The following is a 14,627-nucleotide window of genomic DNA, read 5'->3' on the forward strand; positions in this document are numbered from 1 at the left end:
CCTTCCCATTTGGGGGCACCTGACATCTGGGGCAAGAAAAACTGAAGAAAATGGCATCGGCTCCATCTTTTATACCCCTGGCACACTGACGTCAGGAAAAGGGTGACAGCAACAGACTGTGGACCTAGACTTTGGAATTCTGGCCGACTGCGGGTGGCCTGCCAGCAGGATAACCCAAGAGTAATGACTGCAATAGTGAATACACTCGAACATCTACATTTATGGTAGGTACACAACTGTACTTTTTTCAGAAAACTGCTGGTTTGGCATAGTGGTATGTTGCTCTGACTGTAGTGCATAGGGTCCTGCGTTCAAGACTTGCAAGTGAAATGTATGGTGGAAACACAACATTTTATTCTAGCAACTTTCCAAAATTATACAAGCAATGTTTAAAATGTGTCCCTGGTTTTTGACCTTTTGCCCCCCCCCCCCAAAAAAAAAAATTGAAATTGAAAATAAGTGCGAGAAGCTGTGCAAGATGCCTATGGCTTACACTACTGTCATTCTATTTATAGTATGGGTGTGAAAGTAGACGTTTATGATGGAAATGTTCTGAATTGGGCAGTTTTGTCATTACTGGTTCATGCATTTTGTTTCGTTACCTACAGTACAGCCTACTGGAAAAATGTTCAAACAATAAATGTAAAATGCGCTCTGTCTAACAAGTGTGCTGTATTATACAAGGAATATAACTTAATCAGGTGTATCAAAGAAAAGAACACATGTATGTTTCTTGTTTTGTGTGTAAGGTGCCAACAGTCCAAAGGTAATCTTTATCCACCACTGGCCAGATACATTTTCTTTGGATGTGGTGTGGGTTTCAATGAATGTGAGTTTCAAGGGCAGAGAAGTTTTAATGCCAAGTCTATTTTTATTGTGATACAGTATTGCTTTGTTTAGCAGATATATGTTAGTGATTGTGCATTGTTGTGCTGCAAAATTTAAAAATAAAATCCAGATAATCATTGTAGAAGTAAAGCAGTATGCACACATTATTGTTTATGGTAAATGGGGCAAAATAGGTAATGGGACATTGGAATGGCTGCAGGGGGACTCTGGTGCCATATTTTGGTTGTCTGTTCTTCAGTTTGTGTTTGAAAGTTGGTATCCTACAATTCCATTGGAGTAGGTGGGGTTACGTAATTATGTATGCAAATTAGATGTTAATCAGCATACAGATTTGTACCTATTTTTCATGGGACTTGTCCAGATTTTTGATGTTTCCAGGTTGAGAGGTATGATGATACGTACCCCCTTACATGGTAAGATATCAATAAGACAGTACCATGAAGTAATGCAGCTGTAACATATACAACTTCTAATACATGTTGAAATACCCCAGGTAGAGGATATGTGCTACTAAGTAAATCCCCACATGTCCACATTCCATGAGGTTGTTGGGATGTTTATGCAGATTAGCTAAACAGTGCAGCATGGATAACAGATATCCTGACAGAATTTTAGATTACATTGAGAGTGGAACATATGGGTTACATCTTTACACATTGTCCTTATAATATACATTATGACTATGTTATATGTGCATACATATTGTTTTCAGATCATATTATACATATTTAAGTATCACTCAATACAAGCAGGTTACACAAACATATGTAGATGCCATATTGAAACTGCATATACTTATGTTGGACATTATTGGAAAAGCTCCATTAGCACAACACACATCAAAGTGTTTCTTGATACAGTAGTATGCAAAGATACATTGTCTGCTAACCATCCTAACACCCATACTTAGGCACCTCAATTTATGTGCAAGACAAGCAAAACTCAGTGTTACAGCTCCACCACCAACACTGACAGTGTGTGATGTGAGACAGCCCATCAAATGCATGAACAGGTAAGATATACTTACTATGACTTATGCAAACTGCTCTCACTGTGTGCTGTTAAAATAGATTCAGCAGCAATTGACAGTTCAACAAACACACTCAACTTCATTTAAGACAGTTGTATCTACCCTCCCACTACAATTGAAACACAGAAGATTATCATTTAGGTTTTGCTTGCAAGCAACCTCTTACCTCACTATGCCCACTAACAAATGTTTCAGCACATTAAGAGTGCAAGGTACACTAACTGATGTACACAGTAAATGTGGTATTCACTAAATTAAAAATTAAGAGAGATACCTTGTTGCTTTATGAGAAGCTTGTGTACAAATTTGCATACTGCAAAAACAGTGGTAAATTGAGGCAGTGAAAGGCCATCAGTAGTAAACAGTGCAACTAAGGCAGAAAAAAATGAACACACACCTCTGTAGTCATATCTCCTCCAGTCTCTCCAAACACTCTCTAAGCACATTGCATGATTACAACCTCTCTCCCTGGCACATGTAAGAATGAGTGTAAGTATTACACTATAGCAATGACACTGTTATGAGGTTAGACAGCATATAATGGTAAAATGCATCACTGCATAACACTGACAGAATAAACACTGTACATAATCAAGTAGTTTCAAGAAAGGCTGTGTACCATTTCTTTGTACGTGGAATTGTGCTTGACAGTGCATTTGTATCTTGCTTGCTAGGATAACTGACTTCAACCTAGGGGAAGCTAGATTCAAACCTATCTCACTCTGTTTATCTACACTGAATCCAGTATACTACCTGCCTATCTACTTGTACTATGCCATAGAAGAATAAGTTACAGTTAGTCAAACATGTTTGAGCTGCAAATACACAGTTACAGCATAATGTACTGTACTAGGTAATCTTTTGTACTCTTGGAATGTTCAATACAGACGTCATGGCAGATACAGTGTGCTAAAGGCCCAATGTAGTCCAGTAAACTCTCAGTTAACCGGAACTCAAGCAAATAGAAAAAAATCGAAGAAATACAGTACAGTTTTAATGTGTTGCACTTTCTGCCTCCCCCCCCAGAAACATACCTTATGTTTTTAGAGTTTTAGAAAGGAAGATAGGAATAAATTCCCTCTCTCCCCAACCTAAGAACCAGTCAAACGAAACAAATAGTATAGGGTACAGTATTACTCAGGCCTATTTTAATAGTAGCTCTCTAGCAACCAGAAACTACAGCCGGCATCTACCAATCCCCATGGGTGCCGGTTAACTGAGATACGAGGAATGATGTACTCACCTTTAGGTACTTTGGATAGTACGACAGTTTTACCAACATACAGACATAAGAATGCTTATGTAGATCTGTGGCTACATATGTAGATATCTTTACATATATATGCTCATTGATACATCTCCAAATCTAAATGTATATAAACTTGTATACATGTGTGTATAAATAAGTAAATACGTGTGTGTGTGTGTGTGTGTGTGTGTGTGTGTGTGTACATATATGTATGTGTGTGTGTATGTATATGTGTGTGTTTGTGTGTGTGTCTATACATATATATGGATATACATTGATACATATTTAGAGAGATATAGAAAGAATGTACAGAGAGTTGTTTGAATATGTACATATATGGCATTGCCAAGTAAAGGCAACTTGTATCTGATGACCTGTGTTGTGTGACAGAGTTATGGGGTCTTAATATTTAAAAATAATACATTCAGTATTTTTCAAGGTATTCTGGATGCTGACAACATGCATAGTCATCCACGGCCTAAATGGAGCGTGTATTACAACACAGGGATTACCTTACAGATGTTCTTTTGAACATAGCATATGCAAGTATCTAACATAAGCCAATGTTGGGCATTACAGAAACAAAAGGACTAATGTGGGTTCTGTTACCACAAGCACACAGCTAAGAGTGCAGTTACTGAGAGTACCTTGAGTACTACCCCTACAGCTGTACTACGTTCTTAGTATTGCGTATGCAAATTTTGCTTTAAAACGTGTAATTACATAACCCATCATATGTAATACCTGTCCACTAGCACTGTTCACATATCCCTAGCTAGAAGATATATTTTTATAGTCTTTACCGAACATTTAACACTGAGGTTGGTCACAGTTATTTCCATAAGTAATGCAGTCGAAGCTAAATAGCATGGAACACTCTCAAAGTGTTGCAGATAATGAAGAAATGCGTAGTCGTCCACGGCCTAAGTGCTGTAGACGTTAATATATTCTGGCAATAAAGCACATGTAGACATTATAGACATAATGTCATTGTTAAAGTAATGAAAATATATCAATGCATAAGGAAGTTGATTAAAATGATTCTGTGGGTTTTAAACCAACAGTAACTGAGCTTCACTGTACAGTGCTACATTGCTTAACCAGATGAGCTAATGAGCACACAGGTTTTCCCAGGGTGTACTAGGGACTCTTAATAAATTGCACTGTAAAGTAGGTGTCTCAGACGCATGCAGTCATGAATGAGAAATGCTGTAACTAAACCCTCCTGCATTTCTTGCTTAGCTTAAATCTGCAGATAACTTGGGAAGGTGCAGATGTTCTTCGTGTTTCACTGTTGCAGTCATCACTCTTGGATTATCCTGACAGGGGTAGCCCTCAGTTGGCCCGAATACCAGAGGCATAGTATTTCTGTGTCAGTTGCTGTTGCTCCAGGACTGACATCAGGTATGTGGTATAAAATCAGGCAGCCAACGCCATTACATCAGTCTTTCTTGCCGAGGAGCCCTAAGAAGAAGCAGTTTGCATGAGTGCCAGTCGGCTGCTATCTGAGTTGAAGTCTTCTAAAGCTAAGTACCCTGTCGGGTATCCTTTTTTCTTGCTCTAACCGATGTCAGAAAAAGTTAACAATTGTCTCGCCAGTGGAAAGCAAATACCACACCGAGACTTCCATTCTTACTGCGTCACCTGTTTAGGCCCAGACCATGACATCCCTTGCTGTTGCTTTTGTGCATTGTTCAATGCCAGAACTAGACATCGTCAGACCCTTATTGTAGCTAGATATTTTCACTCTCGGTCCTCGTATTCCAGTATGGCTTCAGTAAGCCATCTGACTACCGATCTTCCAAAAAAAGTAAGGATAAAGACAGAGACAGACCGCACAGGTCCAAAACCACCGCCGATGCTTCCGTTATACTAGACATCAGTTCTCCGGTCCTCAGTGAGGCACTTTCGCAGCCCCTGATGCCCGCTTATGTAGATTCACAGGCTGCTACCGAGACCCTTTCGGAGTCTTCGACTAAGGATCCTGTGGATGTCTCTACCTTGGATGGGTCTGGAGCCGCTGAGCAGGCACCGGCTTCTGAGGAAGTACTTCTCGCTACCAATACTTGACACAAACCAACGACTTCTTTCACGTCTTCAGTTCTTTCTAAAACTACAGAGTTTCTAAGGCCCAGGGTACGAACTACACCCAAAAAATCGACGACCCAAGTTCAGGCACCTGCTTCCTTGCGTCACTCTCAAATGCTTAAAATGGCAGAAGACCTTATTATGCTTATTAGGGGAAGTCAGGCTACCCCTTCCAAAAGAAAAAGAGACTTGTCACCAGTACTTTTATCTGAACAGGAGTCCGATGACTCTGATGCTTCTGAATATGAAGACATGCAACCCCACTCTGCTTATGAGGATTCTGATGCAGAGGAATCCATTCCTTCTGCCTCTCCACCAGAAAATGTTTAATTTGGTTAAACCCTTCATACTATAAGGGAGCATTTCCAATGGGAATGTCAGGACTATCCGCAGTCAAAAAGGAGACTCAGGGAATTTTTAGATTTACCACAGCACAGACCTTTAGCCATTCCTCCTGTCATGGATGTTGTTGATGATGTTTTTGGATTCCGCTTTGACTCCTGACACCCTTCCTCCTGCTCCCAAAAAACCTGACAGGTACTACAGAGTCCCTGATTCTCACAAATTCCTTTTCAAAAAAACTACTGCTGACCCAGAGGTCATCTCTCAAGGACCTAAGGGAATTAAAGCAACCTTAGCTAAGAATCCCATCCTCTCAGACAGGGATTCCTGAGCTTTAGGGGTAAAAAGTGTACACCTCTGCTACTCTTGCTATTAGAGCACTAAATTGTCAGTTCCACATGCTGAAAAATCAGCAGCATACCATGGAACTCCTCAAACAAAAAATATCTTCCTTTCCTGCTTGTGCAGAAAATAAAAAATTACAAGAGCTTATGCATTCTGCAAGCCAAGTTACTAAGCACACCTTGCAATGTGGCTTTGACGCCTTAGAAGCATCTTGCAGGGCAGCAGTCACTGGTTCTGTCTTTAGAAGGCATGCTTGCCTTAAGGAACAGACCTTGACAGACCATGTCAAATCAAAATTATTGGACGCACCATTGAACAAAGACAATTTGTTTGGCACCATGGCAGAAGAGGTCTTAAAAAAGATGGAAGAAAAAGCTAAATCTATGCAGACAGTTAAAGACTTTTTACAGGTCCAGCCTCCGAGGTTCAGTAGGCATTGCCCCTCCAAGCACTGGTTCTTTCCGGCTCCCTCCAGGCCAGCTCAGCCCAGACCCATGGGAAGCAGACTCCCCAGACAGCAGTCCCAGGGAATGCAGAGATCTAAGCCATGGAGTTTTTCCTCTTCAAAAACAGGAAGTGCTAAGCCACCCTTTTATGGTAAGAACTCACAATGACTTTACTCCTCCACCCCTTACCTCTGCCCACCTGCTTGTGCCCCTAGGAGGAAAACTCTCCATGCAAACAACTGGGCCTCTATCACCAATGACCAATGGGTCCTCAAAATACTGTCCCAGAGATACAAATTTTATTTTCACACTCTCCCAAACCCAAGAGGGTTCCCAGATCTTCCTCCAAACCAGTGAGCAGAGGCCAAAAAGCAAGTCCTTTCCCTGCTCTCCATGAGGGCAATACAGCATGTTCCTGCAGACCAGATAGGCCAAGGTTATTATTCCAGACTCTTCCTGGTACCCAGAAAAGAGGGCACCTTGCGCCCAATCCTTGACCTATCGATTCTAAACACTTTTCTGTTGATACCAAAATTCAAAATGATCGCCCTCCAGCAGCTTCCTCCTATGCTTTCCAAGGATGCTTGGTTAGCCACCCCAGAGGCCTACCTACACATCCCAATCAGGGAATCTTGCAGGAAATATCTACGTTTCAGGGCAGGATCTATGCACTTTCAGTTCTCTGTGCTTCCCTTTGGCTTATCCACTGCTCCCAGAGGTTTCACAAAATGCCTGGCTCCTGCCATTGCTTTTTGCAGGCAAAGAAATATACAAATTTACCCCTACTTAGATGATTGCCTGATTCAAGCAGACAGTCAGAAAAAGCTATTACAACACCTGACATTTGTAAAGGACATACTAACCTCCCTGCGGTACACTATCAATGAAAAGAAGTCTAAACTAGTACCCACACAAAAAATTGTATTCCTGGGAGCAAGCCTGGACACAGCATCCCAGATGGCATTCCTTACTCCAGAAAAACAAGCCTACCTGACAGGCTACTTCCCTCGACTAGCCATCAAAAACCAACTATCCGCAAGGAAAATCCTGCAAGCTCTAGGGTTCATGGCCTCCTGCATTCTACTCATTCCATATGCCAGACTGCATATGAGGAAACTACAATGGTACCGATCTTGTAGCCTAGGCAGGTATGACCCTAGCCCTGAGTACCATCCTGCCATCACCCAAAATGATACCACAGTACAAGGACAAAATGATTGACTTCAGCAATTGGCTAAGCTTCTGGTGTCATTCTAAGGGAATCCAGTATCTGTCTGCCTGGGATGACATGATCGATAGACCATGCTGCTTTGCCAGAGCTGGCCTGCACCTGCCACCCTTGGGATTCCGGATACTGGCAAAGGCTGTTGCCTCTCCTATAGTGTGTTTTTAGGCAAGGTTCAAATGACAAATTTACCACTGTAACAGGTACAAGCAAGCAAAATCTGAGGGTAATGCTACTCAATTCTAGAAGTCTAAACCTCAAAATGCACTCACTCGAGGCACTCCTTAAAATGGAGAACATCGACATCTGTGCAGTGACAGAGACCTGGTTCAAAGCTCCAGAGAGCCCCCCTGCATTACCAGGCTATAATTCGTACCACACCTTTCGGCCACCAAACCCGGACCGAAACACTAAAGGTGGAGGCGTGTCCATATTCATTAAGGATATCCACATCTCCAAGCTAGTTGTTCAACATAATGATTTCCGAGATTATCCAAGTTCAACTAACTCTGGGCAAATCTGCAATCCAGATTGTAGCTTGCTACAGACCCCCTACCATGCCCCAGGATTCCCACTCCCCTTTTCTTGATACACTGGAAAATATTAAGGTACAACCCAACATCCTAATAATGGGTGATTTCAACTACCCCACCATTGACTGGGAAAACTACTCATGTACCAACTCTTTTGCTCAACGTTTTCTGGAATTCATCAATTCCAACGCCTTGGATCAACTTATCCACACTCCCACCAGGGGCAGCAATATCCTAGACCTGGTCATCACCAACATGGGTGACCGGTGTTCCACACCAGAGGTCAGCTCCGACCACAAGCTAATCACCCTAGACATCCACATCCCGCTCCCATCCCCCATTAGGAAAACAACCATAAAAAATTTCTGCAACGCCAACTTCACGCTTCTTAAGACAGAAGTAGCAAACTTCACAACACCCATGCAGATGGACAATAGAGGTACGACTGCTGAATCCTACACAAATGCACTTTATAAGCACTTACACAAGTGCATGGATCATGCTATCCCTAACAGAACCAACATGCTATCCTCTAAAAAAAGGAAGCCAATCTGGTGGTCTTCTGCCATAAACAAACTCTACAACAAAAGAAAGAAACTGTTGCAAAAAAGAGTAAAATCCCACGATTGGAGGAACTCCCTGGTCAGCCTCAGTAAGAAGCTGAGATCCCTCATAAAATCCTCCAAAGCTAGTTATGAAAACAAAATCGCCATTGATTCTAAAGACAATCACAAAGCATTCTATAGCTATGTCAAGAATCTCAATGGCAACACACAGATCTGTTCTGAGTTACAGCACAATGACACTAAATATACAGAACCAACTGATATTGCCAACATCCTGGCAGATAGGTTCAGTGCTAACTTTACCCCCCTCTCACCCCCCTAAAGGGCACATCTTTATACCGGAAGAATGCAAAGTTCCTGTAATCATGGCTGCACAGGTAAAAACCTCACTCTCCAAAGCCAAGAGCACAGCAACCATGGGACCTGACAACATCCCAGGTTGCCTTCTACATGAACTATAGAAATAACTGCCACACCATCTAAATACCATGTTCAATCATAGCCTCACCTCAGGCTTTGTGCCCATTGAATGGCGCACTGCGATGGTTATCCCACTCCACAAAGGGGGGGGGCACAACAGACCCCAGGAACTACTGCCCCATTAACCTGACGAGGCTGGTCTGCAAGGCCATGGAATGTATCATCATGGAACTCATAAACAAAGACATTGGAAATCTCCAAACTCTGGACCCCACAAAGTTCGGGTTTGTAAAAGGCTGATCATGTCTCCTAAACCTGATAGACTTCTTTGAAGCAGTCACCAAAGCCATAGATGAGGGTGAGGTGGTTCACACAGCCTAGCTAGATCTCGCCAAGGCATTCAACACCATCCCCCACTCTGGAATTATAGATAAACTCACTAAACTAGGTATAAATCCCTATGTCACAAGATGGGTTGCCAACTGGCTTACTGACAGAACCCACACTGTGAAAGTAGCAGACTCCAAATCAGACTTCAGACCAGTGACAAGTGGAGTACCACAGGGTTCAGTCCTGTGTCCTCTCCTGTTTGGTATCCACTTCTCCGAAGTACAGGCTAGGTCTTTGGCTAACTAAATTTGCAGATGACTGCAAACTAGGAGCCATAATTGAAACTCCTAACGATGTGGACATCCTACAAAAGGGCCCCACTGAGACAGATGCCTGGTGTCAAAGCCATGGCCTCAAGCTCAACGCCAAAAAGTGCATTGTCATCCCCTTTGGTAAAAACTCTGTACCCATGAGCTACCACATAGGTGGTAGTCTGCTTAACACCAAAAGTGTGATAAGAGACCTTGGGACACAGGTGGACAATAGTCTCTCCTTTGATAATCACATCGCCACAGTAGTCAGAAAATTCTTCTATGTGGCACACCTTATCACAAAAGGTTTCTCATTCAGGAAAAAAGAGGTCATTGTTCCCCTCTACTCATCACTCATTAGACCCATTATAGAGTACAACGCCCCTTTTGGTATGTACCTCAAGACATCTACAACAACTGGAAAGGCCGCAGATTTACCTCACAAAGAGGATTACTGGCCTCAAACAGATGCCCTACTTAGATTGTTTCAAAAACTCCAGCTTTACTCTGTCGCATATTGCCTACTCACTGGCGATCTCTGCCTAACATACAAAGCTGTGTAAAACCCAGAGCTGTTGGACATGCTCCACTTAAAGAAATCCCAATCCCTCCGAGCTACACACTCTAGGGATCTAAACCTTGTCACCACAATAAACAGAACATGCTGGAGGGATAGATTCCTGTCCCAGAAACTTCCCATACTCTGGAACAGACTGCCTATCTATATCAAACAAAGCTCCTCATTAGCACTCTTCAAGAAAAATCTTGATGATTGGATGGGAAATAGGAAATTCACCCTGGGGGTCACCTTTGTGGCTCTGCTGGACAGGGGCACAGGAAAATAATTTTCTTGGGTGGCGAAAGCCAGGGTACCTTTTTGGCTAGGCTTATATAGGCCCTAGGGCCAATAGCCTAGTACCTACCTATGAACCTATGTTTGCTTTTTGACTAATATGGCTTTTCACTGCTGTCTGAAAACATTCCATCACCCTCAACCATACTGACCTGGTAAGTTGATATATCCATAATTATTGTTGTTAGATATTTGTCAAAATATTTGAGACATATCCTGCCTCATTTGCAGTCTGTAAATATATATGGCATGTATCATCTATGCATTTTCAGCATGTCCATTTTCTGCCTCCTACACAAGCCCTTCCACAGATCCTGAGTTGGGATATGATGCGGGAGGACAGTCCTGTGGTTCATGGTACAGCCACAGATTGGGAAGATAGTGTGGTCAACTGATCCGATGATGTAGTGACATCAGATATTGGTCTAGACGATGACCATGACCCACTGTCCTCAGGTTGGCTGGTAGTGATGGTGCCTCTGTCCCACAACAGAGTGATACTGTCCATCATACTGCATGTAGGAATGTAGTTGATGTGAAGACGTGTCAGCTACTGTATGGCAACTCTCACAGGTACATGAACATTCACAGTGATGTCATGGAAATGACCTGTGTGCATTTGCTAAGGTTACTGATCATGTAGTACAACCAGCTGCATGTGTTACATGAGGGTCAGGAGTACAGGCCTGGTGAGGACATGGCAGCATTGCCTGTACAAAATGATAGAGTGATATCTGTTGCACACTATATTGAAAGCTTTGTTCAGTGGTGCTGGAGCAGTGCCATAGCACAAACTGGGTGTTATGTGTCCTGATACACATGTGCAGATTACCTTCAGTGGGAAGAGGCATATCCTCTTTCAGTAGACCCACACTTGGCCCTCATATGTTATTGTCTGTGCTGTAATGGGAATGCACATTTGCTGTTGCTGGTCCTGTTCGGAGCCCAGCAGTCATGTCCAGACATACACATCGCAGTACTGCTTATACTCACGCTGTTCCCAACCTTTTAATGTTACCACATCCAGCTTATCGGTACAGCACTGTGGACATAGTGTTTCCAGATGTGGCAGGAGCAGAGAAGACCATGGTTTGAGGCATCAGCATGAGCACCTTAGACTGTGTTAGTGTAAGACTGGCAGTTAATCCAGTGTCTGTCCTGTTGCATCATCCTAATCCTTTGGCAATGATGACCTCTGTTCTGACCACTGCCTTTCTTACCTGTTAGTGGTTTATCACTTGCTACAGGCTTTTTTTTTACTTGTAGGTTACATAGTAAACTGCTGTCTTTTTGTACATATTTGCACTTGTGATACTACTTTTAATCTATTACCTACCTTAATGCTTAATATGCTTTTCATCTTGCTGCTATTTAACCTGCTGTTGCTGCTTGACATACATCAGTCATATCTCTAAAGCATCAGCATAGCAACAAAGACTACAGCATTTATTACTTAAGTTAACATTCCATTGTGGTCTGCCATTTCTGCATGCACAGATGTATGTCATTGTGCATACTGGTGATACTTATGTCAGGTAATTATGTTAATGCACATGCCTCCCCCTCAACCGAATGTGAAGCTATGATTTCAGTTCTCACCTTTGATATCCTTGATGAAGTGTACTTTACTTCTGTGCATTTCCATTCATATCTGCTTACACACACCCCTGTAGATGTGATGGCTCTACTACAACATTGCTGCATGTTTCATGGATACTTTGTCATACCTGTCCTTGATGTTTTGTTGTATATCATGTATTTATACATTTGGATGATTCTTGCCATTCCACCCACCTGTGTATTATATCATCTTATGTCTGACAGGAGAGGCATATAACATGTATGGACCTTGTCAGATATGTGAATTTGTTGTCACACCTTACCATGTTGTTAATATTGCACCGGTTTTCTGCTTTTTAGGCTGTTGTCCTATGGTGTTACACATTCATATGATGTGTAATGTAACTCAATATTACTGTACAACCCCCACATATACAATCTATTCCTTATGGTACCTTCACCCATGCACATTCCTGTAAGGGTTGACATACTGACAGTAATGCTGTTATATACAGACACTAATCATCCATATGATTACTGCCTACCTTGCCATCAACACTTTCTGTTATGTGCATCTTAGATGTGCCACACACGTCAGTGTAGTCTTTGGCAATATACCTTGCCTACAGTTGTCCGGTGCTTACTGTTATTCACTAGTCATCCAGATGTGCTCATTCCTGTAGCACACATATGTGTATACTGTTTGGCTGATGATATTGTGGTTAAGGTATGTATGATTTTCCATTTAGACAACTGCTGGCCTTTTTCCTGTAGTTGTATGCTATGCTGCTGTAATAGGGCAACACTATATGAACATTAGTGCTTTATCTACAATGGCAACAGCCTCCATTGGCCACACCTGGTTGCTTTTACCCGTGTGTCCTCCGGTTCATCCTGTGGCAGTTTGGATAGCTCCATGTCAGACATATGGGGTTCTTGGGGTAGATCACCCATGCCTAAAGTTGGCAAGCCATCATTTTTCATGGTTGGCATGTTGTGTAGCATGGCACACACACTGAACATTTGTGATGCCTTCTCTAGTGTGTATTGCAGTGTACCCCAGATATGTTCAGCATAATACCTGCTCAGTGGTGTTCCATGTCCATGGCATACACTCTTTTGTATGCATTCCCAGCAGGCTTTTGGATGGCATCATAAGCCAAGGTTCATGTGGATAACTGCAGTCACCTGTTTGCAGAAGTTAAAACACCTCTTGCTTACTGTTGATAGATCAAGAGCCCCTCTGTAATCTTACCATGATTGAAAGCATCCCTCGGACTGCTTTCCATCCAGAATGTCACATCATATACACTTCTGTGGTGTGTTGCCATGATAATGATAATAAGGTCATCTGCAGAGTCCATAGACTGACAGTTGAGTGATGGCCACTCTTTCTGTTGATTTATTGTTTGGCATCATCGGATGCTGGAGGTTTGGTTGGTAGGTGGGTGCAGTCAGTTGTTCAGAGGACATGGGGAAAGTTGGTGATGGCATAGGAGTTCCATAGCAGTTCTTCGCTCCATGGCAATTCCTGGGAAGAAGATGAATTCATCCACTTTCCTGTACATTACTGCCAGGAACTGTCCTAGAATGTTACTGACAGCTGTCTTGAAACACTCCTACAGCATTACCTGTATGCCGCTGGAATGCCCCAGAGGCCATTATACCCAGACTCAGACACACTTTTGTTTCTCCTGGGACTGGGTTACCCTGCAAACTGCATAAACACATGTGGGGGTACACACATCCTGCACCAGCTCTCTGTCTAACCTATACCTATCTATTCTTTCCTGGTTAGAGAGCTGGCTTAACTGTAGTCTGGCTCATAGTCTTACTGGCTGCTTTCTGGGAAGCACTTGCAGATCATCCTGTAGTGTGGCTTGTAGTATCCTGGCCTGCTGTAGTGCATTAAATGTAGCGTGCCTTGAAAAAGAAAAGTAATATTCTGTGCAATCGTTTGCTTAGAAATTTGTCAGGAATTGTAAGGCAAAATGGTAAGTATAAATGATCTCCTCTGAGTGCATTTATAAAATTGTTGGCACACTATTCTGTTGCATTTTATTGTCGTTAGGCTCACCCATTGTTTTTGGAATCTGGCAGACTTGCAGAGTCCACAGTTATCCTACAGTGAATAAATTATTACTTGTACTTCTTTTTCCATCATTATTGAATTATGTCTACTGCTAATACACCTATATCTTCCTTCAGTGAGCTGCGCTGTATGCAACTTTCTTTTAGAGTGTGACCCTTAAAGTCACAATAGTGCAAGAAGTATAGGTAGGAGCTTGCCGACTGCAGAAATGCTTGTATTTTTAATTAAACATCAGTCTTACAGTAACATCAGTATTGTCACTTTTTCCCACTGTTAATGGGCATGATGTTTGTTTAACATTTGTGGTGTTTTAAATACTATGTATCTGGGATCTTAGATCTGACCAGAATGTCTGGTAGAAGCAGTGCCTCTATGACTGATTTGATTT

At 42.3% G+C, this 14,627-nt stretch overlaps 1 protein-coding gene across 1 annotated transcript in view; it reads left to right on the forward strand.

Moving 5' to 3' along the window:
- The window catches only part of CLN5 (CLN5 intracellular trafficking protein), a 220,823-nt gene that overhangs the window by 78,784 nt on the left and 127,412 nt on the right, over positions 1-14,627 (forward strand). The window lies entirely within an intron of this gene.

Source organism: Protopterus annectens, chromosome 5.part1 (assembly GCF_019279795.1).
Source record: "Protopterus annectens isolate FY-2018-M chromosome 5.part1, PAN1.0, whole genome shotgun sequence".
NCBI lineage: Eukaryota > Metazoa > Chordata > Ceratodontiformes > Protopteridae > Protopterus > Protopterus annectens.